Raw genomic sequence first — 13,920 nt, 5'->3', positions numbered from 1 at the left:
CGTGGCAAGGGTTTTCATCTGGGGTTTTTGAGTTCTCTATTTTCGCGTGTGGCCCGCGAATTGGGGGTGGTGGTTTTTGATTCCCTTTCTGCAGATTGTAAAATGATTTGGAATTCAACTGTTGCAATTTTGGGGTTAGGTTATGAAATTGGATTTGGAAATTTCTTTGAAGGGCTTGAATTGGGGAATTATTGGGGTTTCTTTTTCTCTCCCACGAACCCTAATTTGGATTCCAATTTTTTTCCCCAATCTGATTTCGATTTCTCAGTTGCAGCTGCACATAATTTTTTTTTCCAGTTTGTCCTTAAGTTACATGATTTAACATCTGTGCAATCCATTTTTTAATAAAAAAATCAATTCATACTCGTTTTTTTAATGTCACGTGTGATTAATCAATACAGTCATCATGCCACCAAACCCAAACTTAACGACCGTTTGTTCAATTTGACGACAGACCCCTAATTGCTATAATTTTACACAAAAAAGGACCCAATTGAGACGCCGAAAAGAAAAGGGACCTATTTGAGATTCACGCCGAAAATAAGGACCTACCGAGACATTAAACCTAATTAAAAAAAGTCAAATTATCAACCTATATAATTAAAATTAATAAAATATTATAATAGAAAAACTTGTAAAAGAATAATCATTTTTTTCTCGAATTTAACATAACTCAAACTCATTACGATGAGTTTAAAACTCATTTTCATATATATATATATATATATATATATATATATATATATATATATATATATATATATATATATATATATATATATATATATATATATATATATATATATATACTTGTTGTTTAAAACATAGGTAACGACTCATACAATAATTATAGAAAAAGCTAATTTAACATCTCTAGTCAATTAAATCCAATTTTTATGTAGAAGGAATAGAGTTTTCATTCCTCAAATGGTTTCTTGAAATCTACAAAATATGGAAAAATAACACCAAACTCGTATAAGTTGGTTGAACATGATACATTTCTCTTGAATGTATTAACATTAACTAATTAGTTTTTAAGTTTATCTAATTATATAATAAAATATAATTATAGAGATGTTTTATAACATTATAACAATAATAGAATGAAATACATAATAAAATAATATCTAACTCTCATCTTACTAAGTTGCTGTGGAAACATATACTTATACTTAAAAGTGTGAAGCTGTGGGTGATTAATAAATTTGAGACGTTTTAATGGTTTGTTTTAATTGCTTTAATTGAATATTTATTAAATTTTGAGTTAAATAAGTTTTTAGTCTTCAAACTCGATTTTTGTTTTCGTCCATCTTTGAAACTTTGATCTATTTTCATCTCTCTTCTTTAAGAAAGTATCAGATTTAGTTCTTCACGACTAACAACGTTAATTTTTTTCCTTTGATGACTAACGGTGTGCCACATCACCTTTTTACATGTCAACTCTCCAGGAGACTTCTCTCCCTTCATCCTTCACAATGTCCAAATGATAAGAAGTGAAACTATTTCGGTGGTTTCGTCGGACATGAACTGGTTGCGATTATGGAGGACAGTGGCGGTAGTCATCAATGGTGGCAGGGCTTCAATGGCGGTAGCCATAGAAGTACCAGATATGATGTTGAAATCAAGCGTGGCCTTTGGGTTTGCCGGAATTGAAATGTATTTCTTGATTGCATCTCCTTCATTAGCGCCAACAACACATGCATCAACCGTAGAGCGACACGCTCAAGAGGGACTATACTTGTCCTTGCACTAGTACAAAAAAATCGTATAATGTCGTTGTTTTTTTTCGGCCTTTCACGTCGAATTCGAGATCGACGTAATATCGAAAGACGTTAAATTGACGTCGAACATGGAACAATTCGATGTTAATCAAATTAACGTCGAATTTTATCAATATTCGACGTTAATCAATTTTTTTTTGTTTTTTGTAATTAATTGTGATCCTTTTTTACACCTCTACGAGATTTGAAAAGTAGAAAAACAAAAAAATTCAGTTTTTGATATTTTATAAAGCATGAGCTATGAACATATAGTGTAGTATCAACAACAAACAATAATAGCAAACAATTACAAACAACAAACAAGTTCAATCAAACAACAACAAACAAGTTTAACCAAACAAAAACAACAAACAAGTTCAAAAAAAAAACAAACAAGTTCAACAAATAAGTTCTTCAAAACGAAAACTAACCTTCAAAACTGGGTTCGTCGAAATAAAGTATTGCCACCAGTGAGAGAGAAAGCAGAATGCGCCTATGAAGAATAAAAACACGAAAGTAATCGGTCAAAACAAACAAAAATCATACCTAAAGTAGTTAATTAACATGAATTTGTAACAAATGAAAGAAAGATTACATGTGATGGTCGTCAAACTTTGTTCCAAAAAAGCTTGAGGAGAGAGAGGGTATAGCGCGCTAAGATAAAGTGAATGAATTTTCAATCTCTCGCTCAAATTTGTATTGATTTCACTAACCTTTTAGCGTTCTACGGTGGGGCATTCGATGTTTTATATCCTTTTGATGTCTAATTCTAGGGAATTCGACATCATAAGTAAATACATTTTCACCTTCGCACCAAACAAATTCGCAAAATTTACCCAATATAACAAATTGACATCGAATTACAATTCTAAACGACGTTTAATAATTGCATTTATTTACAAAAATGTCACCGATCATTTGTAAGGTTATTTAGTGATTGGATGTTGAACACGTGACGTTATAAGCTGTTTTTGTACTAGTATTATCATACCCTACCACCTAAAAATTGTGGTTATGGAAGTGCATTAGGTGGTTTTATCCTCGTGCCCTATAGAATGAGTTGCACCCTGCTACCATATTTAAGGACATTTATTCTAGTACCATTAAAGAGGCAAACAACCCCTGTACCAGGCCTAAAACAATGTTAAACATTTGGTTTAAAAACAATGTTGCATCAATTTATCCAACCAAAAAAATTTCCAAGACTTAGTGTAAAGTCTATTAAAATTATCTATTTTAATAAATAATAGTATTTTTTCTTGTAGTAGTAATAATTTTAAAGGTAGAAAATATAATTAATGAAAAAAATATGATAAGAAAAAAAAATTAAAAATTTATGATTATAGTAATTTCTAAAGGAGGAATTCAAAATTTTGAAAATTTTATTTTAGAAGGTTTTGTAAAAGAAAAAATAATAAAATAAAATAAAACAAAAACTGAAAATGATTGCAACATTACAAAACAACTTTCAGAAAGTAGAATGAGGAGGAATTCACTTTTGGTGGTGATGGAAATTAAAATAATATTTTTAATAAAATACTATTTTTATTAAATATTATAAAAAAAATTAAATAGTGCCAAATCTTAACCTATAAATAGCAAGCAAAGGGGAGTGCTGAAATTGCACCAAGAAGTGAGAATTTTTGTGAGAGTTAGGAGAAAATTATTGTTGCAAAGGGGGTAGAGATTCTGGAAGGTTTTCGGAAAACAACCTCTGATCAAGAATTTAAGTTTGGAATAGAGGTAAGGGGAGCTAACTTTCCTAGGCTTTTGTGTCAATTATCTAATTATTCATATATTGAATTATTGTTTATGTCTGTGTTAGTGTGTCTTTTTTCATTGAATCTTTCTGGAAGGATAAGAAGATGTATAACCGGCTATGCCAGATTCAACTTTTTAGTTCCCTAAAACGTTTATGTTAAGGTTATTTTCGATGGTAGAATAGAGGAATCTTAAAAACCGGAATTGATACATCCCTGATCATAAAGCAACCCTAATTTGATCCGGTAAGTTGTGACTAGTCATATGTATTGGCGTTTATGGTGAGTTTGATTTGTCAAACATTTGATTCTTCTCCGGTGATCATTTATAGTGATATTTTATTATTGTAAATTTATTTTTGTGAAATATTTATTTTATATGAATTTTGTGATGAATGTATTTTATGATGTTGGATATGAAAGTATACATAGTATGAGCCTCGGGGAGAGACTCTATAATGACATGCTATTAGTGTATATGTTGATGTTGAGGGTCCTATCAGTGATGATTATCCTAATACTCTAATAATTATCCAGTCTCAAATAGAGAAGGATGTGTTGTGGTGAGAGTGGTATGAGGTAGTATATGTTCACTTATGATCATATGTGTTAACGGACTAACCTTGTGGGTGATATGATAGATTATATTTGGCCAAGATTATTTTGTGAGAGGAGTAGAGGTCACACCACAAGTGCATGACCACCCGAGACTTCCATCAACATTATATTCGAAAAATAGAGTATAGTATAATAGTTGCATCTTACATGAATTTATGGTGAATGCATTATGTATAATAATATTGTTATGCCTCCATTTAGAATTTTGCATGGTAGCTCACCCTTACTTGTTTGTTTGTGTCGGAAAAATCATATTCTGTGATGATCGTATAACGTATATGTTATACGGGAGTAGATGAAGGAACGACGTCTGAACCAATACAAGTGAAGCAGGAGGCAGCATATCAGTAGAGAATAGTTTTATAAAAAAATTGAGTGTTTTATGTGAGGTTTGGAAGAAAAATGAATTTCAACGTGAAATCTTTTATTATCCTTAATTGATGATTGTAAAATTGTATGATATTTATATCATTTATGAAATGCCTAGTGTATGAGAATTTGAGGTGTTACATTAGTTTTATCAGAGCGGTTTGTCCTTAAGACGACCTAAGAGTTGTGGATTTATCCTACGAACTCATTATAAATCATAATAACAATAATTCTCTATGTGAACAAAGAAATGACATGCATACAGTCCAACTGTGAAACCTCTAATATGCCTAGCCTTGCAAGGAATTTAGAGTATATCGCATTTGCTCTTCAACAACAGGGTGTTGCTTTAATGCAATAGCACAAAACAACTTTACAACAATTAGAAGCGGTCAGGCTAAATTCTGAAGCTAGCCAAACACAACATGTGGAAGCCTTAAGACAACTAGTTGAGAATGGCACATCTGCAACATCGTCCAACTATTTTTAATGGGAGGACAAGTTCGAATGAGGCTAATCTATGAATAAGAAATATGGAAAAGATTTTTATGCGAAAAGGTGTTCATCAGAAACTAGGTGGGCATACTCGGTGTATCAACTTTCTGGGGGAAGCAGTACACTGGTGGGACATGAAGCTAGTAATAAAGGAAAGTGGTGAGATTATTACTTGGGAACTTTTTAAGAATAAATTTTATGTTAATACTTTCCAGGCAATGTAAGATATGAAAAAGAGGTGGACTTCTTGCAGCTTGTGCAAGGTAACAAGTCGGTAGCTGAGTATGTAGATAAATTCAAAAATTTGAGATATTTCTACACCCAACCAGCGAATGAAGAATGGAAGTGTAGGAAATTCAAAAGTGGATTGAGAGTAGACATACAATTAGCTGAATCCTTTAGCTATTAAGGAGTTTTCTGCTTTAGTGGAACATGCCAAAGTTGTGGAAAGGTTAACAGGTAAGATTGAAGTTCAACAGAAGTTACAAAGAGTGAGAGGACCATCTGGGTCACGAGCTAGACAAACTGTAAGCATCCGACCTTATGAAAGACCGCAGCCTCAAAGGAATTCTCATCAACAGCAGCCCCAACAGAAAATAACTCGATGTTACATCTGTAGGGGACCTTATCTGAAGAGCGTTTGTCCACAAGTTATTGTGCGCAACAAATGTTTTCTTTGCGGAGCAGAAGTACATTTTTCTAGAGACTGTCCCTCTAGTAGAAGAGAAGCAACTCAACCTCAACAACCGCCTCAACAAAGAAGGACCGACAATAGGCCACAAGCGACTAGAAGAGTCTATGCTTTGACGGGAGCAAAAGCTGCCAAATCATGTAATCTCATCATTGGATGTTGTATGATAGCTAGTAGAGACTTGAATGTGTTGTTTGATTCCAGAGCGACACATTCCTTTTTGTCTGAAACTCTTATTCAAGAGTTGAACCTACCCGTGAGAGAGTTGAGGTATGATCTCATGGTATCTACACCAGCCTCTAAATTGATAAAAACATCGAGGATATGTCCTCAATGTTTGATAGTTGTGGAAGGACATAGGTTCAAATTACATCTTATATCTTTACCCATACAAGGTTTAGATGTAATCTTAGGAATGGATTAGTTATCTACCAATCATATCCCTATAGACTGTAATAAGAAGGAGTTGATTTTTCCTGATCCTAGAGAAGCGGAGTTGTTGTCATTACAACAAGTGTTAAAGGAAGTCAAAGAAGGATCTTTGTGTTTCATTATCTTGAATCATGTCGAAGTTGAGAAAAATGAACAAAATCTTGATATTCCTGTAGTTAATGAGTTTAGTGATGTGCTCCTAGAAGAAATATCAAGATTGTCTCCTCAACGAGAAGTAGAATCCTCCATTGATTTAGTACATGGAACTGGACCAATATCAATAGCTCCATATCGAATGGCTCTGATGGAGTTGGTTGAATTGAAAAAGTAAATTGAAGAATTGTTGAAGAAAGAATTCATTCGACTAAGCGTGTCACCGTGGGGAACACTTGTACTGTTAGTAAAGAACAAATATCTTTTACCTAGGATTGATGACTTACTGGACCAATTACATGGAGCTCAAGTATTTTCAAAGATAGATCTGAGGTCCGATATCATCAAATTTTGGTTAAGGCGGAAGATGCACAGAAGACCGCTTTTAGATCAAGACATGTGCACTACGAGTATGTATTTATGTCATTTAGCATAAATAATGCTTCATCTTTGTTCATGGATTTCATGAATAGAATATTTCGACCTTTCTTAGATAAGTTTATCATAGTCTTTATAGATGACATACTTATCTATTCCAAGACTCGAGAAGAACATTTTGAACACTTAAGGATCGTACTTGGGATCTTGAGGGAGAAGAAATTATATGCAAAGATGTCAAAATACGAGTTTTGGATGCAAGAGGTGAAATTATTAGGACATGTTATATCATCTCAAGGCATAGCGGTGGATCCAGCCAAAGTTGAAGCAGTGTTACAGTGGGAAAGACCAAAGACTATAACAGAAATAAGGAGTTTTGTGGGTTTAGTTGGCTACTATATAAGGTTTATAGAAAGTTTCCCTAGAATAGTAGAGCCTTCAACACAGCTAACTTGCAAAGATCAACCATTTGTCTGGATGGATAAATGTGAGAAGAGTTTCCGGAAGCTAAAGTAGAGGTTGACTAGTGCACCGGTTTTGGTAATCCCTGACCCTAGTAAAACTTTTGAGGTTTATTATGACGCTTCTCATCAGGGATTAGGTTGTGTGCTCATGCAAGAATGAAAGGCGGTGACATACGCTTCAAGACAACTAAAGGTTCATGAGAAGAACTATCCTACCCATGATCTAGAATTGGCAGCGATAGTGTTTTCCTTGAAGATTTGGCGGCATTATCTTTATGGTGCTCAATTTAAAGTATTCAGCGATAACAAAAGCTTGAAGTACTTATTTGATCAAAAGGAGTTGAATATGAGGCAAAAACGGTGGATGAAATATTTGAAGGTGTCGCAACCGGAATCGCGACGGGACGACGATCCAAAAAGAAACGGGTTTTAAAAAGAGATTTGGAGTCGCCACCATAGTTTATTATGGAAAACTATGGAAAAACCTCAAAATGATAAAGCACGGTCCACGAAAACCATATTCTGGGTTCGGGAGTCGGTTACGTGTAAGGAAGGTGTTAGCACCCTACAACGCCTGCCCTAAGGCAGTACCTTTAACTAAATGCGCGAATATGATGTGGTTTTCAAAATGTTTAACTATCCCCTAAAATAAAATTATAAATAAACAAAATATATTTTTTTTAGTTTTTTGGGCCCGACAAGGATTGACCTTGCTCCTACGTATTCTCATTCAAAATGAGAAATCAGGGTTACGTAGTTCTAGCTTGAAAGACTGTTTGTTGTTTGGAAAAGCAGATGTTTTTAATTTTTGGAGATTTTATATTTTTAATATTTTTGAGAAAAAGAAGGTAACGAGTACTAGGCCGACGCGAACGGTCGCACGAGTACTCATACCTTTAAAATGATACTTAAATACTTTTAATTATTTTTGAAAAGAGAGATAACGATATTAAGCACTAGGACGATGCGAACGATCACACGAGCACTCATACTGTTATCTGCTTATTTAGGAAGACTTGAGAGCATTGAGTGCTAGGCTGATGCGGACGATCGCACGAGCACTCATACCCTCGTTTAATATTACGTAAATAAGAGAGAAAAGTATTGAACACTAGGACGATGCGAACGATCACACGAGTGTTCAACCTTTAAACGTATTTTTGAAATTTTATTTAAGAAAAGAAGAAAAAGGTTTTTAGCACAAGGACGACGCGAGCGGTCACACGTGTACTTAACCTTCAAAACGTATTTTTTATGTAAATTTATTTAAGGAAGAAGAAAAAGGTTTTTAGCACAAGGACGACGCGAGCGGTCACACGTGTGCTTAAACCTTTAAAACATATTTTTGTAAATTTATTTAAGGAAGAAGAAGAGGTTTTTAGCACAAGGACGACGCGAGCGGTCACACGTGTGCTTAAACCTTTAAAAATAAATTTTTGAAATTTTATTTAAGAAAAGAAGAAGAGGTTTTTAGCACAAGGACGACGCGAGCGGTCACACGTGTGCTTAAACCTTTAAAACTTTTCTTGTAAATTTAATTTATTTAAAATATTGTATTATTACATATATATTTAAGGCTAAATAGATGTTTAAAATAAATAGAACAAAATAAGAGAAAAAGATAAATAAATAAATAGAAATAAAAAATAAAATAAATAAACAAAAGAAATGAAAATGGCTGAACGGACGTTAAGAATAACGAGCGTTCGAACGTTCGTTGGGGAATATAATGGATATTTAGAAATGTAACTGAATGACGAGCGTTCGTCGAAATAAAGCGAACGTTCGTTGGGGAATATAAAGGACGAACGTTGGTAACTAAGGCTGAATGACGAACGCTCGTTGATAGAGGATGAACGAACGTTGTGAATGTAGGCTGAATAACGAGCGTTCGTTGGGTGATACGACGAACGTACGTTGAGTACAGGAAGGTAGATGACGAGCGTTCAATGGATGATGTGACGAACGGACGCTGAGAAGAGGAGGCTAGTCTACGAGCGCTCGCTGGGGATGAGCGTTCGTTGGGTAGATGAGGTGAGTGGAGGCCAAATGACGAGCGCTCGTTTGGGACGAGCGTTCGTTAGGAAAATGAGGTTGGATGGCGCATACTCGTTATGGACGAGCGTTCGTTGGGATGATGAGGCGGGATGACGAACGACGAGCGCTCGTTTGGACGAGCGTTCGTTGGGAAGATGAGGCTGGATGATGAACGACGAGCGCTCGTTTGGACGAGCGTTCGTTGGGAAGATGAGGCTGGATGATGAACGCTCGTTATTAACGAGCGTTCGTTGGGAGGATATGGGCTGGATGGCGAACGCTCGTTATGGACAAGCGTTCGTTGGGAAAATGAGGTTGGATGACGAACGCTCGTTATGGACGAGCGTTCGTTGGGAAGATGTGGAAAGAGGATGACGAACGCTCGTTATGGACGAGCGTTCGTTGGGATGATGTGAGAAGAGGAGCCCGAATGACGAGCGCTCGTTTTGGACGAGCGTTCGTTGGGAAGATGTGGCTGGATGGCGAACGCTCGTTATGGACGAGCGTTCGTTGGGAAAATGAGTGTGGATGACGAACGCTCGTTAAAAGCCAAAGAATCCTGGACGTACGCTCAATTTTTGGGCCTGGCCCAATTGAATGGTTTCTAACCTAGAATTTCTTAGGGGTTCTACCTTCCCGCTCTCATTCACTCATCCACTCAGATCCAACACCCTCCCGTAAGCTCCCTCTCTTATCTCACACACTTTCCAGAGACCCAAGTTTCTTTCTCTCTGGAAAACCCTAAATCTGGGAGGCACGCTGCCGCCACCTCGGCTGGAACCAGCCGCCGCCACCTCTGCCAAGACCACGACTTGGCCTCTCCGGTGACAACCTGAACTCCTCGCTTCGAAAACGCTAACCCAGGGACGGGTTTACCTCCCCGCGCCGCATCTCTGTCTATCTCTTCGGCCACCTCCCTCACAGCTCAGGCCGCCGGAACTCAACATCGTAGCGCCATTAACAGCGGCCAAGCTCTGCTTCTCCACCTCCTTCGCATATGCACTACTATGCCTTCGAACCAGCCACCGCGCCACCACCTTCTATTAGTCTCGACGTCGCCAGCGACACCACACTCCACCGGAGCTACCGCCGGTTGCGGCGTTCAACTCTCTCTTTCCCTTCTCGTGAATGACGAAAACGCACTCCCTGGGATGACTCTTCGCAGTGCTCTGTGTGAGATCTCTACTAACTCTAGGAAGATCATACGTAAAAATGGGTTGGCGAGATGATGATGGGAGCCTAGTGGAGGCTCGGAAGTGAGTGAGTTGGAGCTTTTTGGCTATGTGAGACCAGTGTGGTGGTTGTTTCTTCTTCTTGCAGAGGAAAGGAATTATAGGTTGTGTATGAATTTCTGCTTAATGGTTCAATCTTGTTGTTGGTTGGGGGGTGAACAGAGGCATTAAAGAATGTTGAAATTGGGAGAACTCGTGATGCTCAAGTATTTTGAAACGGATTGACACCAAAGGGATTTTCAGAGCTCCAATGTGCAGGGGTTCTTAGAGAAAGGTGATGAAAATTTTCAGTGAGAATGTAGAATAGAGAAAGGGGAAGACTCCTACCACGATACATATTCAAGCAAGGTGACTTCAAGCATAAAAAATGAAGCATAATGCAGCAAACTTACATGATTACATCCACACGAGTGAGTGCTTACCTCTTGTAGCTCTGCTTGCCTTTTCTGCTTCGTCTCCGATGATCTCTCACCTTTGTAGCTGGCGTTCTTCGTTCTCTGCCGGTGCAGAAAAAATGGTCCAAAATTCCTCAGCGATGGATGATCCAAGATAATCAACCGAGCTCTCAAAACCTCCTTTTTCTCCTTCTGATCCCAACCAAAATCCTCCCCCTAAAATCTTGGAAAATATTCCTTGTAACCACCTTGTCCCCCCCCTTCCAGACACGTCCCTCGCATCCCCTTTTCCACGTTTTTTTATCTTTTTCTATTTCCCCTTTTTTTTTAATTTTTATTTTATTTTTTAATTGTTTTCAATCTTAATTTTATTTTTCAATTTTTTAATTATTTTGATTAATTAACTCTATTAAAACAAATTGAAGATAAGAAAAATAGAAATTGAATTAAAAACAAAAAATCTAAATACATAAAAATAGAATAAAACAAAAAGGTAAAATAATAAAAAGGAAAATAATAAATAACCAATAAAAATAGAATTTTTTACAACCCGGACAAAATTGAGTGTTGACAGAAGGATTATGACTTTGAGCTCTTGTATCATCGGGGAAGGCGAATGTGGTAGTTGATGCTTTGAGTAGGAAGACAGTGCATGTTTCACAAATGATGATCAAAGAATTAGAATTGGTAGAGAAGTTTAGAGATCTAAAACTACAGATGGAGTATGGGGTAGATTTCATTAGATGTAGTAATCTGACTATATCTAGTGAATTTCTAAACTTAAAGGAGAAGCAGTTGTTGGACCTTAGCCTGAAAAAGATAACAAAATTGATCGAAACAAAACAGGCTAAAGAATTTAGGCTGAGATCTAATGGTGTATTAATGTTAAAAAGTAGAGTATGTGTACTAGACAATGTAGAGATAAAGAGACTAATCCTCGAAGAAGGACAAAAGATTCGTTTTAGTATACATCCCGATATGACTTAAATGTATCAAGATCTTAAGGAGTCGTTTTGGTGGCCTGGAATGAAGAAGAGGAAGTAGCGCAATTTGTAGCGGCTTGTTTAACTTGTCAAAAAGAAAAAGTGGAACATCAACGACCAGGAAGGATGTTGCAGCAATTGAACATACCAGAGTGGAAGTGGGATAGCATTGCTATAGATTTTGTTACTCATTTACCACGAACGGTGAGAGGTCACGATGTTATCTAGGTTATCATCGATCAATTGACTAAGAGTGCTCATTTCCTAGCAATAAATCTGAGAATGTCGATGGCTAAGTTGGCACAACTGTACATAAAAGAAATAGTAAGATTGCACGGTGTCCCTTCAAGCATTGTGTCAGATAGAGACCCAAGATTTACTTCTAGATTCTGGCAAACCTTGTAGGAAGCTATGGGCAGCAAGTTAAGAATGAGTTTCGCGTATCATCCCTAAACCGATGGACAATCTGAAAGAACCATCCAATCGTTATAACATCTACTGAGAACATGTGAATTGGATAATCTAAGTAGTTGGGATGAAATACTTCCTCTAGTGGAATTCACCTACAATAACAACTTTCATGCTAGTATTGGAATGACACCTTACGAGGCTCTATATGGAAGACGATGTCGAACTCCTTTATGCTGGTAACAGGACGGTGAAAGGGATTTTGTAGGATCTAAATTACTACAACAAGCCACAGACAAAGTAAAGTTGATACAAGAAAGAATGAAGGCTTCACAAAGTAGACAAAAGTCATATGTTGATAAAAGGAGAAGACTGCTGGAGTTTGCAATCGGAGATCATGTCTTCTTGCGGGTGACTTCAACCACTGGCGTGGGAAGGGCTCTTCATTTGAAGAAACTTTCTCCTAAGTTCATTGGTCCATATAAAATTTTGAGAAGAATTGGGCCAGTCACTTACGAGATTGCCTTGCCCCCTCAGTTGGTCAATCTCCATTCAGTTTTTCACGTTTCTCAACTAAGGAAGTATGTACCTGATCCTTCTCCCATTCTAGAAGTAGATGAGATTAAAATCAAAGAGGATCTCTCAGTAGAAGTACAATCAGTTAGTATAGAAGATCGTTAGACAAAGCAACTTAGAGGAAAAACTATCAACTTTGTCAAAGTGGTTTGGGACAGGAAAACAGGTGACTCTACTTGGAAACCACAAGATGATGTGAAGCGTTCCTACCCTCATTTGTTTTTGTGAAGTGTCGAATTTTCAAGGTAAAAAATTTTTGTTGTTGGGGAGAATGTAAAGTCTATTAAAATTAACCATTTTAATAAATAATAGTATTTTTTTCCTTTTAGTAGTAATAATTTTAAAGGTAGAAAATATAATTAATGAGAAAATTATGATAAGAAAAAACTTAAAATTTATGATTATAGTAATTTGAGAAGGAGGAATTCAAAATTTTGAAAATTTTATTTAAGAAGGTTTTGTAAAAAAAATTATAAAATAAAATAAAATAATATAAAATAAAAATGATTGCACAAGAAGAACAAAACAACTTTCAGAAAGTAGAACGAGAAGAAATTCACTTTTAGTGGTGATGGAAATTAAAATATTATTTTTAATAAAATACTATTTTTATAAATATTATTAAAAGAATTATAAAAAAAACTAAATAGTGACAAATCTTAGCCTATAAATAGCAAGCAAGGGGGAGGACTGAAATTGCACCAAGAAGTGAGAATTTTTATGTGAGTTAGGAGAAAATTTTGGCTGTAAAGAAGGTTTTCGGAAAACAACCTCTGGAATAGAGGTAAGGGGAGCTAACTTTCCTAGGCTTTTGTGTTAATTATCTAATTACTATTCATGTATTGAATTATTGTTTGTGTCTATGTGTTAGTGTGTCTTTTTCTATTGCATCTTTCTGGAAGGATAAGAAGATGTCTATCCGGCTATGCCAGATTCAACTTCTTAGTTTCCCAGAACATTTATTGTTTTTCTTTTTTTTATTGCATCTTTCTGGAAGAATAAGATGTCGTCTAACCGGTTATGCCAGATTCAACTTCTTAGTTCCCTAGAACATTTATGTTAAGGTTATTTCCAATGGTAGGATAGAGGAATCTTAAAATCCAGAGTTGGTACATCCCTGATCATAGAGTAACCCTGGTCTGATCTAGTAAGTTGTGACTAGTCATATG

This window comes from Vigna umbellata, chromosome 5, assembly GCF_029865625.1.
Source record: "Vigna umbellata cultivar VRB3 chromosome 5, Vumbellata_1.0, whole genome shotgun sequence".
NCBI lineage: Eukaryota > Viridiplantae > Streptophyta > Magnoliopsida > Fabales > Fabaceae > Vigna > Vigna umbellata.
This window is presented reverse-complemented; position numbering follows the sequence as displayed.